Here is a 25,654-nt window from a genome sequence, read left to right as displayed (position 1 = left end):
GCAGACAATGTCAGTGTGGTCCTGCCTGTGCCTGGGCAGGTTCTATGGATCCCGAGAGCCTACACTGACAGGTACAGTGTGACAAGTCCATTCTCACACTCCTTTTCTCGCTGGGACCACTGCTACAGCCTTCATTTACACAGTGCTGTGTGGTATCATTTGACTTCACATGATGCTCTCATATCTTTTCTGCGCGAAGTTCATCTCTGTATTTTTCTCTATAGTGGGGTTTACCTGGCTTCAATTCATCAGAAATTCACATACAAACGGGGGAGGCACTGAGACGGCGTGGGTGCACCTTGATATTATAATTAGGCATCCCAACATTCCAGGACAGGCTTGTAAAACATTTTCAATTATCATTAACACGAAACCAAAACGTCTGAGTTTGTAATCTAATGAGAACCCAAGGAACCTCAAGGACATATCCTCAGCCCTGGATTGGGAAATCCATAGCACAAAATGAATGTGATGGTGCTACAGGAGGAAAGCAAAAAGTGTGGTGGGGACACGGAAGAGAGGTCATGCTGTATCTCAGAAGCCATCTGGGCCATTACCGGGCATACCAAATCATGGATTTAGTAAGTTTAAGTACATGCTTCCAAAGAACTTATGTGTGAAGTGGCCTTACTTAATTCCAGCAGGTTGCTGGGGTCTCACCTCAGCCCCCTCCCACTCCTCAGTCCTTAAGAACTAAAACGTGGCACTTCAAACATGACAAATCCAGGCTTCAGGAGTCAAAGAACGGTTTCCAGTATAAGTTCACCTCACTATAAGGTGCTACATTTGCATATCAACATTGTGTAGTCTGTACCACCTGAAAAACTGGGAGCAAAGCCCCGCCAAATGCTGCTGCGGTTAGGTTAACTAAACTAAATCAATGGCCTGATTTCCCAGAAAAAGAGTAACGAGCATTGTTTAAGGAAACTGCAAAAGAGGAACCTCTCCTTGAGTAGAATCCTCGACTTTAGGCCCTCCCAAACAGCATAATTCAATGGCCATTAACTCAACCTTTTTAGTAAGCTAAATATGTCCTGGTTAGAAGGTGCTCTTTAATCTGAGATATTGATCTTCCAACATTTTTGGTGCTAAAATATCTCCTTTTTTTTTTTTTTTTTTTTTTTTTTTGAGACAGAGTCTTGCTCTGTCACCCAGGCTGGAGTACAGTAGCTCAATCTTGGCTCACTGGAACCTCTGCCTCCCGGGTTCAAGTGATTCTCCTGCTTCAGCTTCCTGAGTAGCTGGGATTGTGAGTGTGAACCACCATGCCCGGCTAATATTTTGTATTTTTAGTGGATATGCGGTTTCATCATGTTGGCCAGGCTGGTCACGAACTCCTGGTCTCAAGTGATCCGCCTGCCTCGGCCTCTCAAAGTACTGGGATTACAGGTGTGAGCCACCGCACCCAGGCTAAAATATCTTTTTAGATGACAGGGCTTTTGTATTTCCTTATTTGTTTTTGTTGTTATTGTTGTTGCTGTTTTGAGACGGAGTCTTGCTCTGCCGCCCAGGCTGGAGTGCAGTGGTGCGATCTTGGCTCACGGCAGCCTCTGCCTCCTGGGTTCAAGTGATTCTCCTGCCTCAGTCTCCCAAGTAGCTGGGACTGCAGGCGCACACCACCATGCTCAGCTAATTTTTGTATTTTTAGTAGAGACGGGGTTTCACCATGTTGATCAGGCAGATCTCAAACTCCTGACCTCAGGTGATCCGCCCGCCTCGGCCTCCCAAAGTGCTGTCACTACAGGCGTAGTGACACCAAGCCCTGCTGTATTTCCTTATTTGAAAGAATTAAAATGTAGCAATCCATGTTGGGCTTCCTGATTTTTGTTTTTTATTGCCCTCATTGACATGACTAAGTAAACAGTACACAAATACATGCCTACAGTGACTGTACACATAGGGAGGCAATCTTTCAAAGCTTCTCTTTTATCCAAGATAAAATGAGAGGCTGAGGCAGGAAAATCGCTTGAACCCGGGAAGCAGAGGTTGCAGTGCACCGAGATCGGGCCACTGCACTCTAGCCTGGAAAAAGTGAAACTGATAACACCACCTCCCTCTCCTCACCTTATGTAACACAGTATCTGTGGTACAACTGACTAATAATGTGGGTGCTCTGCAATGAGCAAAGGCCAGAAGGTAAGGACCCTAGATTAGACTAATAGACTAAAGATTCCATTCAATTTCCAGGTGGCTCTAAACCAGACGCAGAGGTAAATAAAAGCAAGACGAAGGTTAAGGCACATTCAAAGGAAAGAGGAAAAAAAACCCGAGAGGCAAGACCTGGGAGCCACTGAAGACTATAAGACCATGTTTAAATCAGTGTGGTTATTTTAAACACAAGCCTAGCCATAGAAAGTTCAAATACGAAGAACCTTGAAAACTTTCTTCTTAGAGTCGGCATCAGTGGAACCCTTTGTTAGCGAGGCCAGGTCAGGCTCAGACCTTGGAAGTTTAAAGCGGCTTGGAGATCTTGGGAAATACTTTCAAGGACAGCAACAAAATTACGTGTGGGCTTGGGGAAGACGCTTTACAGAGGAGCAGGTGTGAGAGCTGGTTTTTCCTGGGGTGAGAGAAAAGAAGGGGTGAGACACTTAAAGCTACCCAAACAGAAAGTGCTGTGACAAAGGGCAGGCTTCCTCTTGGACGCCCAAAGGCAGGACAAACGGAGTGATGCTGTGGTGCAGGAGACGGGATGAAATGCAACAGAGATGCTGGAAATGAGGCCAGGCACGGTGGCTCACGTCTGTAATCCCAGCACTTTGGGAGGCTGAGGCAAGAGGATCACCTGAGGTCAGGAGTTTGAGACCAGCATAGTGAAACCCTGTCTCTACCAAAAATACAAAATTAGCTGGGGGTGGTGGCGTGTGCCTGTAATCCCAGCTACTTGAGAGGCTGAGGCAGGAAAATCGTTTGAACCCGCGAAGCAGAGGTTGCAGCGAGCCAAGATTGCGCCACTGCACTCCAGCCTGGGCGACAAAAGTGAGACTCTGTCTCAAAAAAAAAAAAAAAAAAAAAAAAAAGAATGAAAAAAGATGCTGGAAATGTGACTTGGGGAGGCCAGGAAGCTTCTCTGGAGAACAGAGAGCAAACGGCAAACTTTCCCTGGAAATGCTAGCACATTCTGCACAGACGGCAAGGCGAAGGGCCCAAGGACCAATGCGTTCCTCACTCTCCAGTGCCCCAGCTCTCCCTTCTCAGCTGACCTTCAGAAGCTCCCCTGCACCTCCCCCAGGCTCTCACAGAAAAGAAAAATATTTGCCTCCAAATATTCACAAGATCTTTAAGATCTCCAGCAAAGCTGCTGCCTAAATAAGACTGTTTTTTAGCATCCTTAGAAACAGAAAACAGATATCTAAAATAGACGGCCTTCATAAAAAATGACGTGGAAGCTCTTTTCACACTGCCAAGAAATATTAAGTGAAAAAGGCAAGGTTCCAAATAGCATGTATGCAGTGTGCTACCATTTCTGCAAAAAGGGGTGGTGTACAGAATATGTTTAACGAATTTGCTTACAGATGTATAAAATCCCTTGGAGGTTCAGGGACCACTTCTGGAGGATGAAGAAATCGCTAATGCTGGTTGCCTCTGAGGATCAGGGGTCAGGGGTACACACAGATGTATTTACTAGTTAACCTTTTGTGCCTTTAAAAAATTTTCTTTCATCATGTGAATGTATTGCCTATTTTTAAAAACTAAAATTTGAATTAAAAAATTTTAAAATTTCTATTAAAAACAATTTTAAAACAAAATAGTTTTTAAGCAACAAACCAAACTAATTTGTTAATCTTGTCAACTGTGTTCCTGGCACACACCAGATGCTTAATTTGTTGAACTTAATGAACCTCCACTTAAAAACAACAAAAGAAAATCAGAAACCAGGCAAATCCAAGGGTACCAATGTTCCACTTCTCTAAAAAGCTCTTCACCTGTCTGCTGTTTATTGTGAAAGATCAGACAATGAGTCGGTGTGTAACAAGCCCCTCACCCAAATGGCCCCAGTCCACAAGCTTCAGGGGTAATGGTGGAGCTTATCGTCTGTCCACACCAACCATTTTACAAACAGAAAACATTCAATCCAAAAATATGATGCCCTGGACAAGACAACAAAAATCAATCTGCAGATATGAAAATCCTGAAAGGAGATAATGTAGCACCTGTATGGTATCAACAAAGAAACAGCAGCACAGGGCTTAAAAATGTCCTACTCATGCACTGGCCAAAAAGGCTGAACCATGAAAAGCTGCTATAAAATCCTGACACCAGACACATTTAAGAGGCACCCTGAACTTCTCATTGCTCTGTTCCTGGGGATAGCTTAGCCCAAGATGAAACAGAAAGGCTTAAGCAACTCATGCCCCACATCATCTATACTCTGAAACTGGTCATGGAGTACTCAAAACTCACAATGCAATAAAAATGGGAATACTGTAAGCTGTAGGTCATGGTAGAAATTCTGCCACACAAAATTCAATTATATTGGAAATGTCTCTCTCCCGGGGCTTTTAAAAGAGCCAGATTTTAGGCAAAAAATAAGACAGACTCTACCCCTGTCTCCCACAAGACCAAAGAAATTATTTCCTGCTCGGGGCAGGAGCTCTGAACAAGGGCAGTGAGAACCACTACAGAGGTTATGGGTCCTGCCGGAGATTACCAGGAAAAGGCGTAAATGCTTAAAGCAACGAGTAACAGCCAATGAGAAGCTCATCCACCAAAATATTGAGAAAAGAGAGTGAGAAAGAGAGAAAGGGGCCCATATTAATACACAAGCAAAGAAATGAAAACTATTATTCTAAAATGGCTGATCTCTAGAACAGCTTAAACAAAAACCGAAATTCAGAATCAACTCAAGAAAAATAAAGCATGAGAAGGTGCCATTTAATGAAGTGATAATCTTTGGTTCAATCTAGAAAACAAGTAAAAACAGAAGAGAAAATCAAAGGTGACTGGATTCCTGCAAAAAATGAAAGTGGCAGGCATCTTTTCATCAAAAGGGAATTGGCTGGCACAGTGAGAGTGCCTATTTGTCAGACCCATGCAGGCGATAAAGGAAATGAAGGTGAGAGTAAAAAGGGAAAAAAGTGAACGACCCTGACTAAAATGAGAGGAAAAAGACCATTCCATTGTACTTGCCATCTGGTTTATTTCAAGCTTTGGAAAAGAACAGGAAAAACACAGATAAACCAGTGAACCAGCTAGATTGCCAGCACGGATCAGTCACACACGTTTGCTTCTGCCAGGCCAGGCAGGCGCTGCTGGTGCTCCCCCTACTCGAATGACTAAGTAACTTCCTTAAATGCAGTTGACACATGATCCCTGAACTTCCGAAAAGCACTTAATACAGTGGCTCATAAAATCTTAATCTAAAAATGTTCATCCATTTAGAATCAAGCTGCATCACACTCATCGCTTGGGAGGAGGGCTGAAGAGAGGGAATACATATTTGGAAGGACACCATGGACACGGGTATCATCCAGGACTTTACCATTTCGAGGGATTCCCACCCCTCACTGCCTGCTTTTAACGATAATTTTAAAGGGTTCAGAGCCTAAGAAGAATGTAACTGCAAGGGGGAACTAACATAGAAACTAAATTACCTGAATCAGAAAAATAAGTAAGGTATAAAATGCAACGTGACTTGGAAACCCCTTGCAGCTGTCTGTGTTAAAATGAAATCTGGAATATGTTAAATGAATTTGGGGGTGGGGGGAAGGGGACTGGGGGAAAAATTAGCTCTTGATAGAGTATTGGGTGGTGGATATGAAGAAAAATGTACAAAAAGGCAACAGAATATCATATCTAGCAAATCTATTGTGCTTACCCTGTGCCAGGTACTGTTCTAAATGCTTCAGATGTAGTAACTCCATGCACTTCTCAAAACAATCTTCTAACATAAGTATCATTATTATTTCTGTTTTAGAGGTGAGGAAACAGAGGCACAGAGAAGTTAAGTAGCTTGCCCAAGGTTGCACAGCCAGTAAGAGGCAGGGCTGGGATTCAAATCCAGGCACTCAGGCACCAAAATCTGTCCTCCTAACCTCTCTGGACTCCCCTAGAACTTAAAACACTGAGAATGGGCAAACTAAGCTTGGAGTGAAATAAGTCATGCACTGGCTAGATCTAAATACAGTCAAGAGATCAACCCTTAGTCATGGGCCTGTGATGACCAACCAGCCCTGTGACCACCCCAGGCCTCAGTTTCCTCACCTGTGCATTGAGGAGACTGAATGAGAGTCCACCTAATTAGACTTAGATAGAGATGAGCTCTATCTAAGGTGCCTTCAGCTCTAAAATGTCACAGTCCGTGCTGACTACCAGCTGTATATGGACTGCTTTCTGACTAGATGTTCAAAGATTAATTCATCCTAAAACACACAGCAAGGTGTGTTAAGATTCTTTCTCTGCCTCCTGACCTTCAGAAGATTATTATGTTCTCTCTATTCCGGCAAATGACAGAGGGTAGTGAAGGATTTCTCTTTTGGACTCTGCTTAACGTGGCTGTAAGGAAACGGCCTTCGAAAAGCTCTGGGCACAGATCTTGTTGACTCTGCCAAACCTGCAGTCTCTCCGGGTCCCTCTGTGGAGCCTGTTCTTGGAACATGCCTTTCGATTTGGTTACTGGAATGCAGGTGAAACTGAGAAACTGGAGGTCCAGCAACCAAAAAAGAGAGATTGGGAAGATTAAGAGAGCGGTCCATGGTAGTCCAAATACAAGGAGTTTCATAGTGGCTAAATAAACCTCTGTCTTTTTGTATAATCCAGTCTCTTTGCTAACACCCACTCTTGAGAGCTGAAACCTCAAAATTCATTATGGGTGAATTCAACAGCCACTTGGAACCTAATGGACGCCCAGAAGTACTCTTCTCAAGCTAGGCATCAAAGGCCACTTAGAGTGCATTTGTGGGTAGAGAAGGCCCTTACAGATGGGTCATGCAGTCCTCCCTTGGGGTCCTAAGCATCCCACACAGGTGGCTGTCATCAGGCCACTGCTTGGACATCGCCAAGGTCGAGGCGCTAGCTGCCCGGCCTGGCAGGCAGCCTCCTGCGCTGCTGGACAGCTCTAGCTGTGGGGAAAGCTCACGAAGGGCCTAGAACAGTGCCGGTCGCGGGGCCGAACTCGGTAAATGTGCTTCCAAGTGGGTCAAAAGCTGCCTTTCTAGAACTTAAACCCACTGGTCCTGCGTGAGCCCCTGGAGCCCCGAAACACAGAGGCCTCTCGGGTATCTCGGGCTGTAATCAGGCCCCTCGGCCCTCTCCTTCCAGGTGCGGATCCCGGACCTTCTTCGCCAAGCCTGAACCGGCAGACCCCTCCCCAGGCCCCTGAAGACCCAGGAGTGAGCACCAATGGGGGAAAGGCCGCGGTCGGGGTTGTCCCCAACCTCGGTTCCTCGGGCAGAAGGGGACAAAGGGCCTCAGGAAGGCGTATCCCCCGCCGCGATCTGGGCTGTCCCCACCACTGGGCAAGCCAGCCCCTGGGACCCCCACGGCGCCAGATGACAGGCCCCCCAGGATCCCCTCAGGCTGTGGCGTGATGGGCCGAGCTACGCCGGGGACCTCGGGGCTCGGAGATTCGGTTCGACGGGTCCGGGGTGCGATCCCCGCTCCGCGGAGCTCGCTCGGCCGTGGCTTTACCTGCGTGTGATTGCCTACAGGTGCTCAGGTCGCCCCCAGTCTGGTTCCTGCAGCTCCCCGGCTGCCAGCGGCGCTCATGGATATACAGCCGGAACCCCTGGCCAGTGCAGCTCCCGCCGCTACCGGCCCCGCCCAAGTAACTGCCGCCACGCCCCTGACGACCGCTTCTGCCACGCCCCTAACCACGGAAACCGCTTGTTCATTGGGCAGTTCAGCCGCTTCTCCACTTGCCCCGCGCGCTCATTGCGTCTAGGAGGGGATCCATTGATCAGCGAAGCTGTTCCTCAGAGTGGAGGCGGGATTCTTAGGGGAGAGCTCCTCAGCAACTGGTTACATTTGACGGCTTTAGTCCAGGGACCCAGACGCTACTGGATAAGGCCAGCCCGGAGTGGGCGGGGAAAGGGGAGGAGGGCTAGAAGGTGGGTCGTGTTTGATGTCGATGGGGGCGGGGTGAAGAGAGGGGTAATTGTGACCGCAAACTGCTTTAGAGGGCTGGGTAAGGTCAGCTGTCGACTGGGCTCAGAGGAATGAGGTCGGCTGGTAGCTCAGCTGCTGGTAGCTCAGCTGCGGCTCTGATGGGTCCAGGCCGACTGACTGACTCACGTGTACTCAAATTTCGCAGGGGTGAAATTTGAGGTCATATCCCGGGAGAGAGGAAGAAGGGTCGTGAGTCACCGAACCCGAAGGAGAGGAAAAGATGTGGAGGCAGCGGTCTATGGCCTCTTCCAGCTCCGGACGGGGGATGGGGACGCTCTGGGCAATACGGGCCTCAGTTATTGTCCCACTGTCCTTTCAACCCTTAACCAACCCAGTTGGAGGCCGCCTGGAAGAATGTAGCCTTGGAACTAGGGCCTGGAATTGGGGCTCCTACCGGTTGTGTGGGCTTGGGCAAGTCACTTAACCTTCCCGCATGCTCCCTTCACTTGGCAACTGAGGGTGACAATAGTAGTTGATGAGAAGATTAAATAAACTCTGATAAATGCCAACAGTGGCTGGCACTCAACAGGCATTCAATCAAGGCTGATTCTTCCCCCATCACCCACTCACCTCATCCGGCTGGGAAACTAGGCCCATTTCTAAAATTCTATGAGCCTGAAACTGCTTTTGCAATGGCATGTCGTGTACCAAGAATAGAACACTTGAGCGACTTGAAATGCAACCCCTGTAGGGCAGACAAGGCCACCCTACCAAGGCCCCATAGGGCTGGGAGAGAGGGAGCAGGGGATGAAATGAGAGGAGCGATTTAGTCAGAGAAGGGAAGTGGCATTTGTTGCCATGTAAATTTTTCCCAACATATTTCAGGTTGTGACAAGGAACAATGGGCTGGCTCAAGTTTTATGGAGCGTAACCAAATAACATCCTTTGAAGGCTGATCAGCACCGGACCAGAAATCATTGCATGAGCTCTATCTGTCAGAGACCCCTGAAACCCATTCCCCATTCTGAAGGTGTAGACATCACAGAGTGTGGACAGAAATAGCTTCTCAGGCCTGAATGTAGCCCCAGACCCTTTGTGTCTGTCTTTGAAAGAACTCACAGCCATGGTACATCAGAGTGAAGGAGAAGAAAGAATCCTTTGCCATTGCTCTATTTTTCATTCAGTTGTCATGTTACCTTGAAAAAAAAGGTTTCATCTCAGTGTTTATATATTCCTCTGTATTCTCTTTCATCTTGGAAAAGAAAAACCCAGGCTTCAGTAGCAAAGTCTCTTAGTGATGAACCCCATCATCCTGACTCCGAGTTAAAACAGTTTGGACTTCCAAAAAAGAGCTTTAGATTATCACTAGATAAGTATATAAGGTAATGCATATGTTAACTAGCTTGGTATAGCTATCCCACAATGTATACATGTATCAAAACATGGACCGGTACAGTGGCTCACGCCTGTAATCCAACACTTTGGGAAGCTGAGGCAGAGCCCAGGAGTCTGAGACCAACCTGGGCAACAGAGTGAGACCCCGTCTCTACAAAAAATTTAAAATTTAGCCCGATGTGGTGGTGCATGCCTGTAGTCCCAGCTAGTGGGGAGGCTGAGGCAGGAGGGTTGTTTGAGCCCAGGAAGTTGAGGCTGCAGTGAGCTGTGATCGCACCACTGCACTCCAGCCTGGGCCACAGAGTGAGACCTTGTTTGACAAATAAACATAATAACATGATAAACATAAATAAGTAAAGCATGTTGTACATCATAAATATATACAAATTTTGTCAATTAAAAATTAATAATAATCTAAAAAATAGGCTGGGCACAGTGGCTCAAGCCTGTAATCCCAGCACTTTGGGAGGCCAAGGCAGGAGGATCACCTGAGGTCAGCAGTTCCAGACCAGCCTGGCCATCATGGTGAAACCCCATCTCTACTAAAAATACAAAATTAGCTGGGCATGGTGGCACACACCTGTAATCCCAGCTACTCAGGAGGCTGAGGCAGGAGAATCGTTTGAACCCAGGAAGCAGAGGCTGCAGTGAGATTGCACCACTGCATTCCAGCTTGGATGACAGAGTGAGACTCTGTCTCAGAAAAAAAAAAAACAAAAAAGATTTGTCACTAGTTTTGGAGGGGTGTGTACACATATCTATGTACACATTTGGTTCTGATCCACAGTTTTCTGGTTCTTGTCTTTAAACAGTGCTGCTTGGTAGCCATACACATGGCTGCATGCATGTTACGGAAATAGGCCCAGCCCAATACAGGTTTGCTTCTGCCTGTGTTTGCTAAGGGAAACTGAGATGTCTTGTTAGGCCCTGAAAAGCATGAAGTGGCTCCTGAGATCCAGGATGATTTCTCCAACTTGATTCAGAGCCACAAAAAGCAGCTGTTAGGAGTAGATTGCAGATGGGCTCGCCATTGTGTAAATGGCTTTTTTCTCCCATCTCAGGAACATAGGTTCAGCCACCAGTTCCAGAAAAGGACATCTTTCCAGTTCAGGAATTCTAAAACACAATTATGTCACAGAGGCTCAAAAAGAGGCACAGACTGAGCTCAGGAAGAGGAGGAAGAGTAAAAGGATCCGGGCATCTTCTCTGCAGCTCTGGCAGGCTTAAAGAATGATCCATTATCATTTCCCAGCACACAGAACTGTTTCCTTAATTGTCTCTGGTTTCTGTTTCCTCCCTTCTGCTTGCAGTCTTGCCATATTCTGTTTAATCATATTATTTCATTCTATAAATCATTTCTGAGGGAGGCCATTTAGGAGACAAAATGGACTTATTTTTGCCTTCAAGTTTAGTGGCCCGTTGGGATTGAGGATTTGGTGAGCCTTGGCCTGAGATAAGCAGGTGTTGGGATGTGGCTGTAAAGTGAATTTTCAAAACCGTGACAGTACCTTGTTATAAAAAAGAACAAGGGAGAGGGTATGCCCCAGTCACCTTCTGGGATGGCCAAAGCTGCAGGACTTCATTAAAGTAGAACTGCTTCTAACTCAACTGGGGCCTCTGCAGGATTTCCTAACCTGAGAAAGTCAAGGTACTCTGGGAGACAGCAGGGAGCAGTGGTTGGAGCAGATAATGTGTTCTATTTATTCTTTTAAGGAAAATCAGCAATTCACTCAGTTTGTCATTTTTGTTATTCTGTGTCCTCGGGGGATGGTTCAGAGAAAGGGGATTTGGAAGCTCTACTGCTGGGGCTTGGATCCTGATTCCATCCTTCCTAGCCTTGTGACCTTGGGCAAGTACAGCACATCTCTGTGCCCTACTTTCTTCTGTAAAATGCAGAGGACAGTGAAGTGCTTGTCTCATGGGGTCCTTTGAGTGGCAGATGAGTTCACAGATGCAAAGTGCATCAAACAGTACCTGGCACATACCTAAAAATGTTTAATAAATGTTTGCCACAGCTATTATAGGAGCCCATTTCAGAACCTTCCTCTAAGGTCCTCACTCATTTTCTAAGTTCTAGCCCTCAGAAGTAGTGATCACAGGATTCAGGATTTTTAGAAAATATAGATAGACTTTATTTTTTAAAGCAGTTTTAGGGCCAGGCACTGTGGCTCATGCCTGTAATCCCAACACTTTGGGAGGCTGAGGTGGGCGGATCACTTGAAGCCAGGAGTTTGAGACCAGTCTGGTCAATTGGTGAAACACCGTCTCTACTAAAAATACAAAAATTAGCTGGGTGTGGTGACGTGTGCCTGTAATCCCAGCTACTTGGGAGGCTGAGGCAGGAGAATCGCTTGAACCTAGGAGGCGGCGGATGCAGTGAACCAAGATCGTACCACTGCACTCCAGCCTGGGCAACAGAGGGAGACTCTGTCTCTAAATAAATAAATAGTTTTAGGTTTATAACAAAATTACGTGGAAAGTACAGACAGTTCCTATATACACACTCTCCAACACATGTAGGATTTTTTTTTTTTTTTACACTAGCAAAAACTCACCACCTGGTGCGAGAAACTTTTCCTTTCGAATATGGTTACCAAAAACGGTTTGAGGACCGAGTTAAGGTTTTTGAGACTAGACCTCATCAGTGTAATCATTGTGAGGGAAATGGAAAGGATGAGGCTAAGAGAATAATAGTAAAAGCTGCAGCCTGGAGGTTCATAAAGTATTCCTGCAGTCATGACATGGTGCAGTCTGAGGGATCCAATATTGTGGCTTTATTGTCACACCCGGTGCAGTCTGCATGCAGTCTAGGAAGGAGGTTCAGAATGTCCTCTTACCAGGTCGACTGTCTGGCTTCTTATTGGTAATGGAGATGAAGTTTGTTTAGAGGCTTTAAGTCCCAGCATGCATAGTTCCATGAGGACAAACTATGATGAAATTCAAAAATGTGGTCCTTTTGTTATTAGAAAAGGCTTTCTGGTGGCCAGTGAAAACGATCATGAAAAATAATCTTGTCTGTGATTTGAGCTGCTTTCTTAAGCTATATGTGAGTTGTCTATGGTAAAATCATAAGATGAACACTCCTGGCTTATGCCTGTTGTCCTGGCAAAATTTTAATAGTGCCCTCCCTCCCACCAGGTGACTCTCAAATAGTCCCAATTTGGTTGATAAATTTTATGGTAATATTTATACTTACATATATAGGACCCAGTACTAAAAATGCTCATGAAACACACAAACACACATACACGCACGTGCACGCGCACACACACACAGATGAAAAAGTGTTCTAATCTTATAATCAGATACATACAGAATATCTGACAGGTGACTGGCTAACGATGACTTCTTCTTAGTCACCATGCATTCCTCTTCCTGATGTCATTCTTAATTACAGAAATAAAAATTGAGTTTTTCATACTATTAATTGCAAAACAGTCAATAAAACTTGTGCATTAAATAAGCTCATCATACACCCTTTCCTACATAATTTTATGTTATTGAGCTATTTTAAAACTATTTCCGGAGAAGGCGAGATGCAGTGTAAAAAAATAACAACAACAACAAAAAAACCCACAAAAAAACAAAAACAGGCCAGGCACAGTGGCTCACACCTGTAATCCCAGCACTTTGGGAGGCCCAGGCGGGTGGATCACTTGAGGTCAGGAGCTCGAGGCCAGCCTGGCCAACATGGTGAAACTCCGTCTCTACTAAAAATACAAAAATTAGCCCAGCATGGTGGCAGGCGCCTGTAATTCCAGCTACTTGGGAGGCTGAGGCAGGAGAATCGCTTGAACCTGGTAGGCAGAGGTTGCAGTGAGCCAAGATTGCACTGAGATTGCACCATTGCACTGCAGCCTGGGCAACAGAGTGAGACTCCGTCTCAAAAACAAAAACAAACAATTTCCATCTTTCCAGAGACCCCTATATTATTTTACCATATATTTAAATTAATTTACAAGACAGTAAACATTTTTTACTGAGCAAGACATCTAATACTAGAAAGATAGACAGAATCATGAAGTCCCATTCATTCCTAGGTGGGGATGGATATAGGACAAATGGGAAATATTGACGAGATAACTCAAAGGACTGAGCAATAAGCACAGCGTGCAATCAGTGTCAGCAATAATTATTCGGAGGAGGCAGCAATTTCTTCTGACTTGGATTCTTGGAGATTTGAATTGGTTTTTGAAGGTCTATGGGCTGAATTTGGTAGGGCAGCATTGGTGGTGAGGGAGCATGGCATTCCAGGTAGGCCTCTGAGTGGATGAACACAAGATAGTTTGTCCATAGCAGAGTCAAATCGGGACCCAGTAGGCGAGAAGATGAAAAAAATGGATGGGGCTGGTGGTGGAGGCCAGATAATGCCTTCGTCTTAGTTAATGGCTTCGTCTCAGCCCCTTGGGTATTTGGATATCCTCGCATAGTTGCAGAGCAAACATCCCAAACTCCAGGCATCTGCAAACCACATTGATAATTTTGACCCTATCTCTGTACTCTCTGCTTTATTATTTACTTAATAATGTTATTAAATTGACTCAACTTTTAAAATTAAATACCTTATTCAGCCCCATCCTAAACCAGTGGTTCTCAACTGGGGGCAGTTTCATCCCTCAGGGGACACTTGACAATGTCTGTGGTTGTCACAACTGCAGGGGTGCTGTTGACCTCTAGTGGGTAGGGGCTAGAGATGCTGGTAACCACCCTCCAGTGCCCAGGACAGCCCCACAATAAAGAATTATCCCAAATGTCAATAGTGCTGAGCTTCAGAAACCTTGTGGGCCGAAGCAATAATATATGTGACATTGCAGGCTTCAAGTGTGATTCTAGTTATTCTAATTACATTAAAATCATTTCATAAGGATTACATTTTATTATTTTTATTAATTTTTTGAGACAGAGTCTTGCTCTGTTGCCCAGGCTGGAGTACAGTGGCATGACCTTGGCTCACTGCAACCTCCATCTCCTGGGTTCAAGGGATCCTCCCACCTCAGCCTCCCGAGTAGCTGGGATTACACGCGTGCGCCACCACGTCTGTCTAATTTTTGTGTGTGTGTTTTTAGTGGCCAGGCTGGTCTTGAACTCCTGACCTCAAGTGATTCCCCCGCCTCGGCCTCCCAGAGTGCTGGGACTATAGGCTTGAGCCACTGCACCCAGCCAACTATTACATTTTTAAATATGACATTTTAAATTTATGTTTTTAAATGTTCTTCCATGTGCTACTCTATAATCATCTCTTGTATCACCCACAATGCAGACGTGGCATTTAAGTTACATTTGATTCAAGATATTTGTATGCTAGGGTTCATAGCAGCATTATTCATAATGGCCAAAAGGGGGAAACAACCCAAATGTCCATTGATGGATGAAGGGATAAATAGAATTGGTAAGTACAAGTAATGGAATACTATTCAGCTTTCACAAGGGATGAAATTGGCTGGTGCAGTGGCTCATGCTTGTAATCCCAGCATTTTGGGAGGCAGAGGCAAGAGGATTGCTTGAGCCCAAGAGTTCAAGACCAGCCTGGGCAATACAGTGAGATCCTGTCTCTACAAAAAAGTAAAAAAAAAAAAAAAAAAAATTAGCTGGGCATGGTGGCATGCTCCTGTAGTCCCATCTACTTGGGAGGCTGAGGTAGGAGGATCATTTGAGCCCAGGAGGTTGAGGTTGCAGTGAACTGTGATTGTGCCACTGTACTCCAGCCAGGGAGACAGAGTGAGACCCTGTCTCAAGAAAAAAAAAAAGAATGAAATTCTGACAATTCTGACACATGCTGCAATATGGATGATACTTGAAGACATTATGTAAAGTGAAATTAGCCAATCACAAGAGGACAAATACTGTATGATTCCGCTTACATGAGGTGCCTAGAAGAGTAAAATTTGGGCCAGGTGTGGTGGCTCACGCCTGTAATCTCAACTATTTGGGAGGCTGAGGCAGGAGAATCACTTGAACCTGGGAGTGAGAGGCTGCAGTGAGTTGAAATTGGGCCACTGCACTCCAGCCTGGGCGACAGAGTGAGACTCCGTCTTAAAAAAAAAAAAAAAAAAAAAAAAGGCTCCTTTTCTCTTTACCTTATCTCTTTGTTAAGCTGTCAGCCTGCTATGATATCACATACAGCCGTTAGCCTCCACCAATTGCTGGCTGATTGTTCTTTCGTGTTTGATAATGCCCTGGAGGCATGAATTGCTCCTGTCTTGTACATTAAATTTGGGCCCCTTTGCAAGGGTAATCTTTCAGGTCAGTCTTTGAGACTTATTCTAACACCAAGAGGGCTCTTCTTAGCTGATGCTTTCGCTGGTTCTCTCCAGAACACTTCTAGCTGGTCTACAGTTCAGCTTGTGGCTTGAATGGAGTTCCCAGGCTCCTCTTAATTGCTTACCAACAAAATCTTCATTGTTTTTGAGAACACCTTTACACTTGAACTTTCCCACATTGTGTTCCACATAAAGTGTTTTCTTGGGAAGAACTTCAGAGGTCTCTGTATCTACGACCTTCCTCTCCCCTTGGGCAAAACCTCTGCACCACTGCTCCGGAGCTTGGGGAACTCAGGCAGAGACAGTGGCCCCCTTATCTCAGGATGACAATCCGGCTTTATGAGCAGAGTGCTGGACAGAGCAGTAGCTTTTGCTCTTCTGCACTTGCCTTTCCTGTAAAGAATCTCTGCCCCATGAGCAAGCTGAGGCCAGAGTAACACAGGCTCCAGTATTCTCAGCCTGCCATGGCTGAGGTGGAGTTTCTGCCCTATGGTTGGGGGCTAGGTTTACGAAGTGAGCCCCAGATTTATCAGCCAGTCTTGTCCAAAGTAGAGCTTTTGCAGCATGAAGCTGGAGGGCATGAGAAGTGCTGGCAGCCGCCCTCCCAGCGAGATATAGTAGCCCTCAACTGAGAGCTGGGGGAAGAGGTAGCCCGTGTTCTCAGCTTCACCTGCTTAAGAGTAACTTTTCCATCATGCTGAGCTAGAAGAAGGAGGGAGGAAGTCTTTTGTGGTACAAATGTTATTGACTCTCACTGTTCTTACTGAGACTTAGTACATTTTCTTGAATAAAAGTTTATTAATTTGCCGCATCCCCATAAAACAATTTCCAAAGGCTTTAAATAGTTGTGGCTTTGATCTTAAGTAATTTCCAGAGGTTACGGTCATTTCACTGGGGAGAGGGTTCATGGAGCTCCTCATGCTGCCATTCAGAAGTCATGGAAACCAAAATGTGTCTGAGACAGATCTCTATCCATGTAGAGGTTTATTTTGCCATGTAGAGGTTTATTTTGCCATGTAGAGTTTATTTTATTTCTTCTTCTGGGAGAAAGAAACACAAGTTACCATAGTTCTTCTGGGAGAAAGAAACACAAGTTACCATAGGATCTGTGGCCTGTGCTTTTTCCAAAAAGGGTTTTTCAGGACTTTAGAGAGGAAAGGAAAAAAAGAAGGAAGGGTAAGCAATGAGACAGGAGATTACTTTCCTGTGAGGCTTTGATTAGCACTCGCTGAATCTACATTTTACATGTGAAAGGGGCGGTTAGAGGAACAGTCAATTATGTTCGTTTTCTTGCTTGGTAAATCTACATTTTACATAAAATATGTAAACACAGAGTAGAGGAAGAAATCTAATATGCATTTGTCTTGGGTGGGCAGAGGAATTATTTCTAGTCTGGTCTTTGTCCCATACCTGTGAAGATAAGATGTTAATCTACATAGTTGGCCAGGCACAGTGACTCATGCCTGTAATCCCAGCACTTTGGGAGGCTGAGGCAGGTGGATCACTTGAGGTCAGGAGTTCGAGATGAGCCTGGGCAACATGGTGAAATGCCCATGTCTACTAAAAGTACAAAAAATTAGCCAGGCTTGGTGGCAGGCACCTGGAGTCCCAGTTATTCAAGAGGCTGAGGCAGGAGAATTGCTTGAATCTGGGAGGCGGAGGTTGTAGTGAGCTGAGATCGTGCCACTGCACTCCAGCCTGGATGACAAGACTCTGTCTCACAAGAAAAAAAAAAAAGAAAAAAAAAAAGCCTACATTGTCAGGGTGAGATTCAACAGAACTGTGTTTTAGGGGTAGTTTATCGGGAGGATATGTATTCTGAAAGATTTGGGACCCACAAAAAATTTCCTTGTAAGCAATTGTGAGGAAGGCCGCCTGGGGAGATAGATGGCCTTCCGTTATCACATACTCATTCCTAACTATGTACCCAGAGATAAATATGGACAATAACGTTCATAATAGCACCATTTGTAATAGCTTAAGGTTGTAAACAGTCCAAATATCCAAATGCAACAATCTGTTTAGGAGCAAAAGGAAGGCAGTTTTTGTGTGACTCAGTTTCCAAGCTTAATTTTTCCCTTTGACATAGTGAGTTTGGGGTCCCAAGGCTTTATTTTCTTTTCACAGTTATATGCCCTATCATGATGATTTATTATAAAGCCATATTTTAGTCCAATTAATCTGGAGGCAATGTTCAGAGAAAATTAGAAATAGGAGAGTTTGGAGCCAGGTAGAAGAGATAACAGGTTATTGCATTAGTTTCAATATAAGTTGTTAAGGGCCTGAACTAGACAGTGGAAGTAAAAAGAAAAGAAGAATAACAGTGATGTGAGCATAGATTCTTCAGGACTTCCCCACAGATTAAATATGGGGTGCAAGAAAGAGAGAAGGGTCAGAGATGATCCCAAGGTGGTTCTAATATGGGAGAGAAAGGCAAATTTACTTTAGATCTGTTGAGATTTTGGTGACACATATATTCAAGGGAAAGGGAAAATATGACATCATTACTAGAAAGGGAGCATTGGTGAGCAGGGGAGAGGCTGAGTTTTGTAGACAAGGGGATTTGGAGACATAGCTTCTAGGTAACACGTTGCAAAAGCTGTCCACAGTACAAGGTAATGGAAGTCATAGGCATAGACAAGTTTCAGAGAGAAAGAAAAGCAGACCAGGTTAACTTGAACTTGGGAGAATAAAACTTGGCAGGAGGAGAAAGACAGTGAAGGAGCTTGAGAAGTTACCACCACAAAGGGAGGAAGCGTTGACAGCTAACATTTATAAAACCCTTACTAAGAGACAAGCACGATTGTAAGAGTTTTAGATTTTTTTAAATATTTAATCCTCCCAATAAGTCCACAGGGTGAATATGATTGTGCCTGTTTTACGGATTAAGAAACTGAGGCCAGAGAGGTAAAATAATGTGCTTGAGGTCACAAAAGTGATATTAAGTAAACCTAAAATTAAAACCTTGGCAACATGAGCATGCATAATTCTCATTCTTAAGTATGTACCCAAAGAAACACACGGACAGTAACATTCACGATAGCACCGTTTGTAATAGCTTAAGATTGTAAACTGTCCAAATGTCCATCAACACTAGAATGGATAAACAGATTGTGGAACATTCATATTCAATGGAATACTATGCAGCATTGGGAATGAACAAATCATTACGATAAGCATGCCACCAGCGTAAAGGTGAGTGAAAGAAGCCAGTCATCCAAGAAATGTATGCTATGATTCTATTTATATAAAGTTCAAAAAGAGGTAACACTGTGATGTGAAAAAGTCACCTGACCTTTGTGAGGTGGTAGAGACTGGGAAAGGGCCTGAGAGGGGGTTCTTGGGTGCCAGTGATGCCCTGTTCCTGACCTGGGTGGTGGTTACACAGGTGTGTTCACTTATGAAAATTCATCAAGCTGCTCACTTATGATTCATGTACTTTTCTGTGTGTAGGTAACAAACAAAAAGCACTAAAAAACAAGAAAGCAAAATAGAACCAGGGCATCTGATTTGAGGACCTACCCCCTTAACCACAGAGTGATCCAGAGAACAAGGGTCTTTTCTCCTCTTTCACAAAGAAAAATGTGGAAGGGGACCTTATAAAATTATAAATTTAAAAGAAATTGAAGAGATAGATCAACCAAATGGAATGTATGGGTCTTATTAGCATCCAAATGAAAACAAACCGTAGCTGGGTATTATGGATCATGCCTGTAATCCTAGCACTTTGGAAGGCTGGAGCAAGTGGATCACTTGAGCCCAGGAGTTTGAGACTGGCCTGGGCAACATGGTGAGATCTCATCTCTACAAAAATACAAAAAAGTAGCTGGACATGGTGGCATGCACCTGTAGCCCCAGCTACTTGGGAGGCTGAGGTGGGAGGATCACCTGAGCCCAGGAGGTAGAGGCTGCAATGGGTCATGATCGCACCACTGCACTCCAGCCTGGGTAACAGAGCAAGATCCTGTCTCAAAAAGAAACAAAACAAAACAAAACAAAAATTAAACTGTAAAAGACAATAACAAAACAATTGGGGAACGAATATTAATTATATTATGATTATGTTTTATAAAAAGTCCTTCTATTTCAGAGATACATATTGACATACTGATGGATGAAAGAATGTCTGGCATTTGCTCCACAAGAATGAGGATACGAGTGTTGAGATGAAAGATTGGCCATGGATTGATCATTGCTGAAGGTGGATGATATCTACCTGGACTTCACTGTACTTTGTCTATTTGTTGGAGTATTTTGTGAAATAAGAAGTTTTTGCAAAAGAGAAGAAGAAAACTAACATTCAGTGTGTTAGCAAAGGGTCTGATTCCCTTGGCTCCATATTTTTAAATTTGGATCTCCTTTGAGAGAGAAAGAGAGCAAGCACATGGGTCACAGGACTAAAGGAGAAAGGGGACGTGTGGGTGGAGCATGAGCTTGCGATGCCTGCTCCTGTGGTTTTCTCTCTTCCTCTACTCCTCCACTGGAACAGTTCTGGCAAAGGCCACTGTGACCCCCACTCACTGCTGCATCCAGCAGTTGGCTTTCAGTTCTTCTTTACTTGACATCTTGGTAGCTTGGGACTCCGGTGGCCAGGCCCCCTGCTTGGGAAGCACCTTTGGTTTTCCTTTGTCCATTTCATAGCCTGCCCCATGGACTCTTCTTCCTGTGCCTGATTCTTCAGTCCTGGGCCTGTCCTCAGCCTGCTGCTCTTCTTCCCCATACCCTCTTCCCTGGTGGTTCTGTCCTCTCTCAGCGCTTGAGTTGCTGCCAGGGCTGTCTTTCTAAACAGCAGTTCTCATCAACTGATTCCCCTGTGAAGACCCAGGAATAGCTTCCCATTGCCCAAATGATAACATTCAAACTCTTCCTGGAGGTACAGGAGGCCCTTCAGCATCTTTTTGCGCCTCCACTTCCTTTCTACCTTCCCTCTGGAGCCTTCCCTCCTTCTCCTCCCCTTCACACCCTCCGAGTCAGCCAGTGACATTATCAACACTTCTGGAATGCACCAGGCCGTTCCTTGCTCCCATACCTTTGACTCGATCTGGACTACTCACCCACCCACTTCCCTACCTGGAAAACTCTACTCACCCTTTGAGACTCTGCTGCAAGCTCACTCCATCCATAAAGGCTTTCCTCATCTTCCTGTGGAGTTCATTCATCCATTCAATCATCCATTCCTAATAGATGTAGATGCAAAGACCTATGATAAGGCTGAGTGGTGGGGGCCAGAACCCACATCATTCACACTTTACCTCACAGTTCCTATCTCAGGTATTGCCTTACTTACATGATAGCTGCTCCCAAGCCCTACCCCTTGAGGCCAAGGAGGGTGACTTATTCCTCTTTGTACCCAAGTGATAGTAGGCACTAAAACACGCTTGTTCAATTGAATTGAAAGAGAAGAATTACCGAGAAAAGGCCTCTGGGTTTGGCCATTCAAACACTTTTGATAAACTTTGGGTGTCTCTGTACTTAAGTTTAGGGTTGGGGGTGAAGGGAATGAGGCTTTTTCTCCTGAGGGTTAAGGAGAAGCTAGGAATTGGTACCGCTGTAGGCCACTTGCTTGAGAAATGTTGTCAGTGATATGAGGCAGGAAACAGGATGACAGCAAGACTGAGTGATGGCGGAGTTCAGCATATTTTAAAAGACAGATAGGGAAGAGCTAGTGGAAGTAGACTTGAGACGCTGGTGAGAGGCAATGTTCCAGAAGAAAATGACAAAGCAAGCTAGGTTCTTTTCTTTGTTGGGGAGGGGTTGGAGACAGGTGAACCTCATACAGGCCTGGGGGCAGCTCTTCCTCTAAGATGGAAGGGAAGGCTAGAAAGTGGAGGAGTCATAGCAGCCACTTCGGGTGCCTGCCTTATGCCAGACTCTTTCATTTCCATTACACTTAATCCTCAGTCTTCATTTTCAGATAAGGAGAATGGCTCAGTGTTTCAGTGGTTTTCCACCTGGTGACACATTAGAATCCCCTGAGGAATTTGTTAAAACAGTGCATCTGGGTCTCACTCCCAGCTTTCCTGATTTAATTTGATCTGGGAAAGAACACTGGCATCAGAATTGTTTAAGATGTTCAGGTGACTCTTTTTTTTTTTTTTTCAGATGGAGTTTCGCTCTTGCCCCCCAGGCTGGATGCAGTGTCATGATCTCTGCTCACTGCAACCTCCACCGCCCGGGTTCAAGCCATTCTTCTGCCTCAGCCTCCGGAGTAGCTGGGATTACAGGAGCACGCCATCACGCCCTGCTAATTTTTGTGTATTTTTAGTAGAGACTGGGTTTCCCCATGTTGGTCAGGCTGGTCTTGAACTCTTGACCTTAGGTGATCCACCTACCTCGGCCTCCCAAAGTGCTGGGATTACAGGCGTGAGCCACCATGCCCGGCCCAGGTGACTCTTATGTACAGAGTGGAGAACCAATGTAAGAAATCTGTCAGAGGTGACCCGCTTGCTGGGATGGAATTTAATTCAGGTCCGCCGATCCCAAAGCCCTTTCTCTTTCTCCTAGCACTGTGATTCTGAGTGTGGGTCCCACAGCAGCAGCATCGGAAACACCTGGGAGCTTTTCTAACAAAAAGAGTAGTTCTAATCTACTAAGTAAAAAACGCTGGGGTGGGGCCAGCAATGCGGTTTAATAAGCCCTCCAGGTGGTTCAAGTTTGAGACCCACCGCTCTGAAGTCTTGCTACTCAGTGTGATCCACAGATGTGTAGGATCGATATCATGATGTTAGAAATGCAGAACCTCAGGTCCCCCAAGACCTGCTGAATCAGAATTTGTGTTTGGCAAGATCCCGAGATGCTTCGCATGGTTAGAGTTTGAGAAGTAGTGCGTGAGGCCACTAGTTTCCAAACCTGGCCAATGATCAGAATTAACACACTTTTTAAAAGAAAACTACAGATTCCCTGTAATCCCAGCACTTTGGGAGGCCGAGGAGGGTGGATCACCTGAGGTCAGGAGTTCGAGACCAGCCTGGCCAACATTGTGAAATTCTGTCTCTACTAAAAATACAAAAAAATCACCAGGCATGGTGGTGGGCACCTGTAATCCTAGCTACTTGGGAGGCTGAGGCAGGAGAATCACTTGAACCTAGGAGGCGGAAGTTGCAGTGAGCCAAGATCGTACCACTGCACTCCAGCCTGGGCAACAGAGCAAGACTCTCTCAAAAACTACAGATTCCCCAGATATTCCACACAAGTTTCTAGCTAATCAGGTCTGAGCTCACACCTAGGTCCCTTTTTTAAAGCTCCCCATAAATCTGATGATAGATTAAGTTTAGCATTGCTCCACAATGCTGCTCTCTGTAGAAGTGGGAATTTTCTGAGTATATTCTTTGTCCCAGGCCCCTCAAAAAGTGCTTTCCTCACAACTAGGCTTGCTAGATTTAGCAAATGAAAATACAGAATGCCTAGTTAAATTTTAATTTCAGATAAAGAGCAAATACTTTTTTAGTATAAGTATGTCTCAAATATTGTGTGGGCTATACTTACTAAAATTATTTTAAGTAGTGAAAACAGGTTTAGCAAACTTACTAGTTAAAAATTAAATTTTATTAATATGATCAATTTAAATTTAGGAAAAGTTTCTAAAATTATGTATTATCTGAATTTCAAATTTAGCTGAGCATTTTGTATTTTACTTGGCAGCTCTACTCACAAAAGTACTGATGTTCCAAGGAGAAGTTTGGCATAACCATATTGAGGGCAAGAAGAGGCAGAACTTGTCAGACATCAATAAGAAATGGATGAATGGGTGAATACCAAAGATATCATGTAAAGCTGCCTCAGTCAGCTTAGGCTAAGTTATCCTGCAGTAACAAATGACCTTCTCAACTCAGTGGCTAAATAAACCCCAAACTTAACTTTCCCTTCCCTCCCCTCCCCTCCCCTTTTCTTCCCTCCCCTTCCCCTTCCTCTCCCCTTCCTGCTCATCCTTCCCCTTCCCCTCCCCTTCCTGCTCGTCCTTCCCCTTCCCCTTCTCCTTCCCCTCCTTTCCTCTTTTGAGACCGAGTCTTGCTCTGTCAACCAGGCTGGAGAGCAGTGGCACAATCTCAGCTAACTGCAACTTCTGCCTCCTGGGTTCAAGTGATTCTTGTGTCTCAGCCTCCCGAGTAGCTGGGACTACAGGCCCCCACCACCATGCCTGGCTAATTTTTGTATTTTTAGTAGAGACAGGGTTTCGCCATGTTGGTCAGGCTGGTCTCAAAATCCTGACCTCAAGTGATCCACCTGCCTCGGTCTCCCAGAGTTCTGGGATTACAGGCATGAGCCACTGCACCTGGCCCAAACATTTGTTTCTTATTTGCATTACATATCCATAGAGGTCAGCTATCTTCCTCCTCATTCTGTGACCAAGGCTCATAGGAGGTTTCTAACTGAAACATTTTTGTTCTCCTCAAAAAGGAAAAAAATAAAAGTGTGACATGACTCTTAAAGCTTGGGTGACCAACTATCCCAGTTTGCCCAGGACTGGGGGTTTCCTGGGACACAACACTTTAGTGTTAAAACCAGAATAGTCTTCATCTTCAGGTAACTGAGGTTGGTCACCCTACAATAAAGCTTCTACCCGAAAGTGGCACGCACCACTTCCATTGGCCAAAAAAGTCATATGACCAAGTTTGTCATCAGGGAGTGAGCATTATAATCGTCCAGTATTGAAGGACCCTGTAGGATAAACATACCCAATAGCAATAACTTAAGCATACCCTTAGAATGACCCTGTATGGCAGACGCACCTGAGTGTGTGCTCTGAGCTAGGGAATCTGGGAGTGGCCAACCCAGAGATTCCTTCCTGTCTATGAGGAACATGTGAGCTCCACCCCACTCCCTTCCTGTCTGGTGGAATGTGGGCTGTATAAGGGATGGAGGCATTTGTTTTAGGTTAAATGCAGGTTAGCAGGTGAAGGTTGTTAAGGGGAGGGTGTTAAGTGAAAATACTGTATAAACTGCATGCTGTTTGCAAGTGGTTGTGTTTTTCCTGTCCAGTCTGCCACTGCTGGAGACTCTTCCCCTGTATGTAAGCCCCAAATAAAACCCTATGTCTTTTTTTTTCTTTTGAGATGGGGTTTTGCTCTTGTTGCCCAGGCTGGAATGCAAAGGCACAATCTTGGCTCACTGCAACCTCCACCTCCCGGGTTCAAGTGGTTCTCCTGCCTCAGCCTCCCAAGTAGCTGGGATTATAGGCGCTTGACACCATGCCCAGCTAATTTTTTATATTTTTAGTAGAGATGGGGTTTCACCATGTTGGCCAGGCTGGTCTTGAACTCCTGACCTCAAGTGATCCACTCGCCTTGGCCTCCCAAAGTGCTGGGATCACAGGTGTGAGCCACTGTGCCCGGCCAAAACCCCATGTCTTATTTGCTACCTTTGGGTCTCTTCTTTGACCTCTTGAACCTGGTGCCTTCCCTACTGAGGTTAATTAGGGTTCAGCAAAACAGACCCATGGAGAGGAGCAATGAGTATTTAATAATGCAGTCTACCACAGAGAGCAAGCGGGGGGCACACTTCAGGAAGGCACATGCCTTCATTAGGAGGAAAATAGAAAAGGAAGGCCCTTCCGGACGGCAGAGCCAAAGGCCATGAAAGAGAATGGCATGAGGAACCCCCTTCCTCCAGGGGCAGGACTAAGACCTAATCTAGAAATATTCCCTATCCCCAGGATAGGGGGCCCCTTATGATGTCAGCCCAGTGGAATTTCAAGATGTCCATAGATCAATGATTACCCATATCTGCTGTCCACATGCTATTCTAGAGGCTTGCCCACTCCCTCATGCCTTGAACCTGTAAACACTGTGTAACCTTGACCAATATCATGTCTCTCATTCTTTCCTTTCTAAATAATGTTAGAAATGCAGAACCTCAGGCCTTCCCCCAGATCTGCTGAGTGTTTATTGAGATTACCCCATCCCTGTTCTTCTTTGGCCCATGGGGTATGTGGAGGGCTGATAACTAGACTTCTT

General features: G+C 45.1%; 1 protein-coding gene and 1 long non-coding RNA gene across 4 annotated transcripts in view; both read right to left on the bottom strand.

The window, feature by feature from the left end:
* ABHD2 (abhydrolase domain containing 2, acylglycerol lipase) overlaps window positions 1-7,784 on the bottom strand; it is a 113,853-nt gene extending 106,069 nt beyond the window's left edge. Inside the window, exon 1 of one of the 2 annotated variants that reach the window (XM_063794024.1) lies at window positions 7,630-7,784. The gene's annotated coding sequence lies outside the window, so the exon portion shown is untranslated. 2 annotated transcript variants of the gene reach the window in all.
* Window positions 7,785-18,734: 10,950 nt separating this feature from the next.
* LOC104002420 (uncharacterized) overlaps window positions 18,735-25,654 on the bottom strand; it is a 36,366-nt gene continuing 29,446 nt past the window's right edge. For both annotated transcript variants that reach the window (XR_674721.4, XR_010151796.1), the window contains 2 exons: window positions 20,790-20,878; window positions 18,735-20,512 (listed from right to left, as the gene is read on the bottom strand). This is a non-coding gene — a long non-coding RNA (uncharacterized LOC104002420). The remainder of the gene's footprint in view (window positions 20,513-20,789; window positions 20,879-25,654) is intronic.

This window comes from Pan troglodytes, chromosome 16, assembly GCF_028858775.2.
Source record: "Pan troglodytes isolate AG18354 chromosome 16, NHGRI_mPanTro3-v2.0_pri, whole genome shotgun sequence".
Lineage (NCBI taxonomy): Eukaryota > Metazoa > Chordata > Mammalia > Primates > Hominidae > Pan > Pan troglodytes.
The sequence above is the reverse complement of the archived record's forward strand: the minus strand, read 5'-3'. Positions and strand labels throughout refer to the sequence as shown.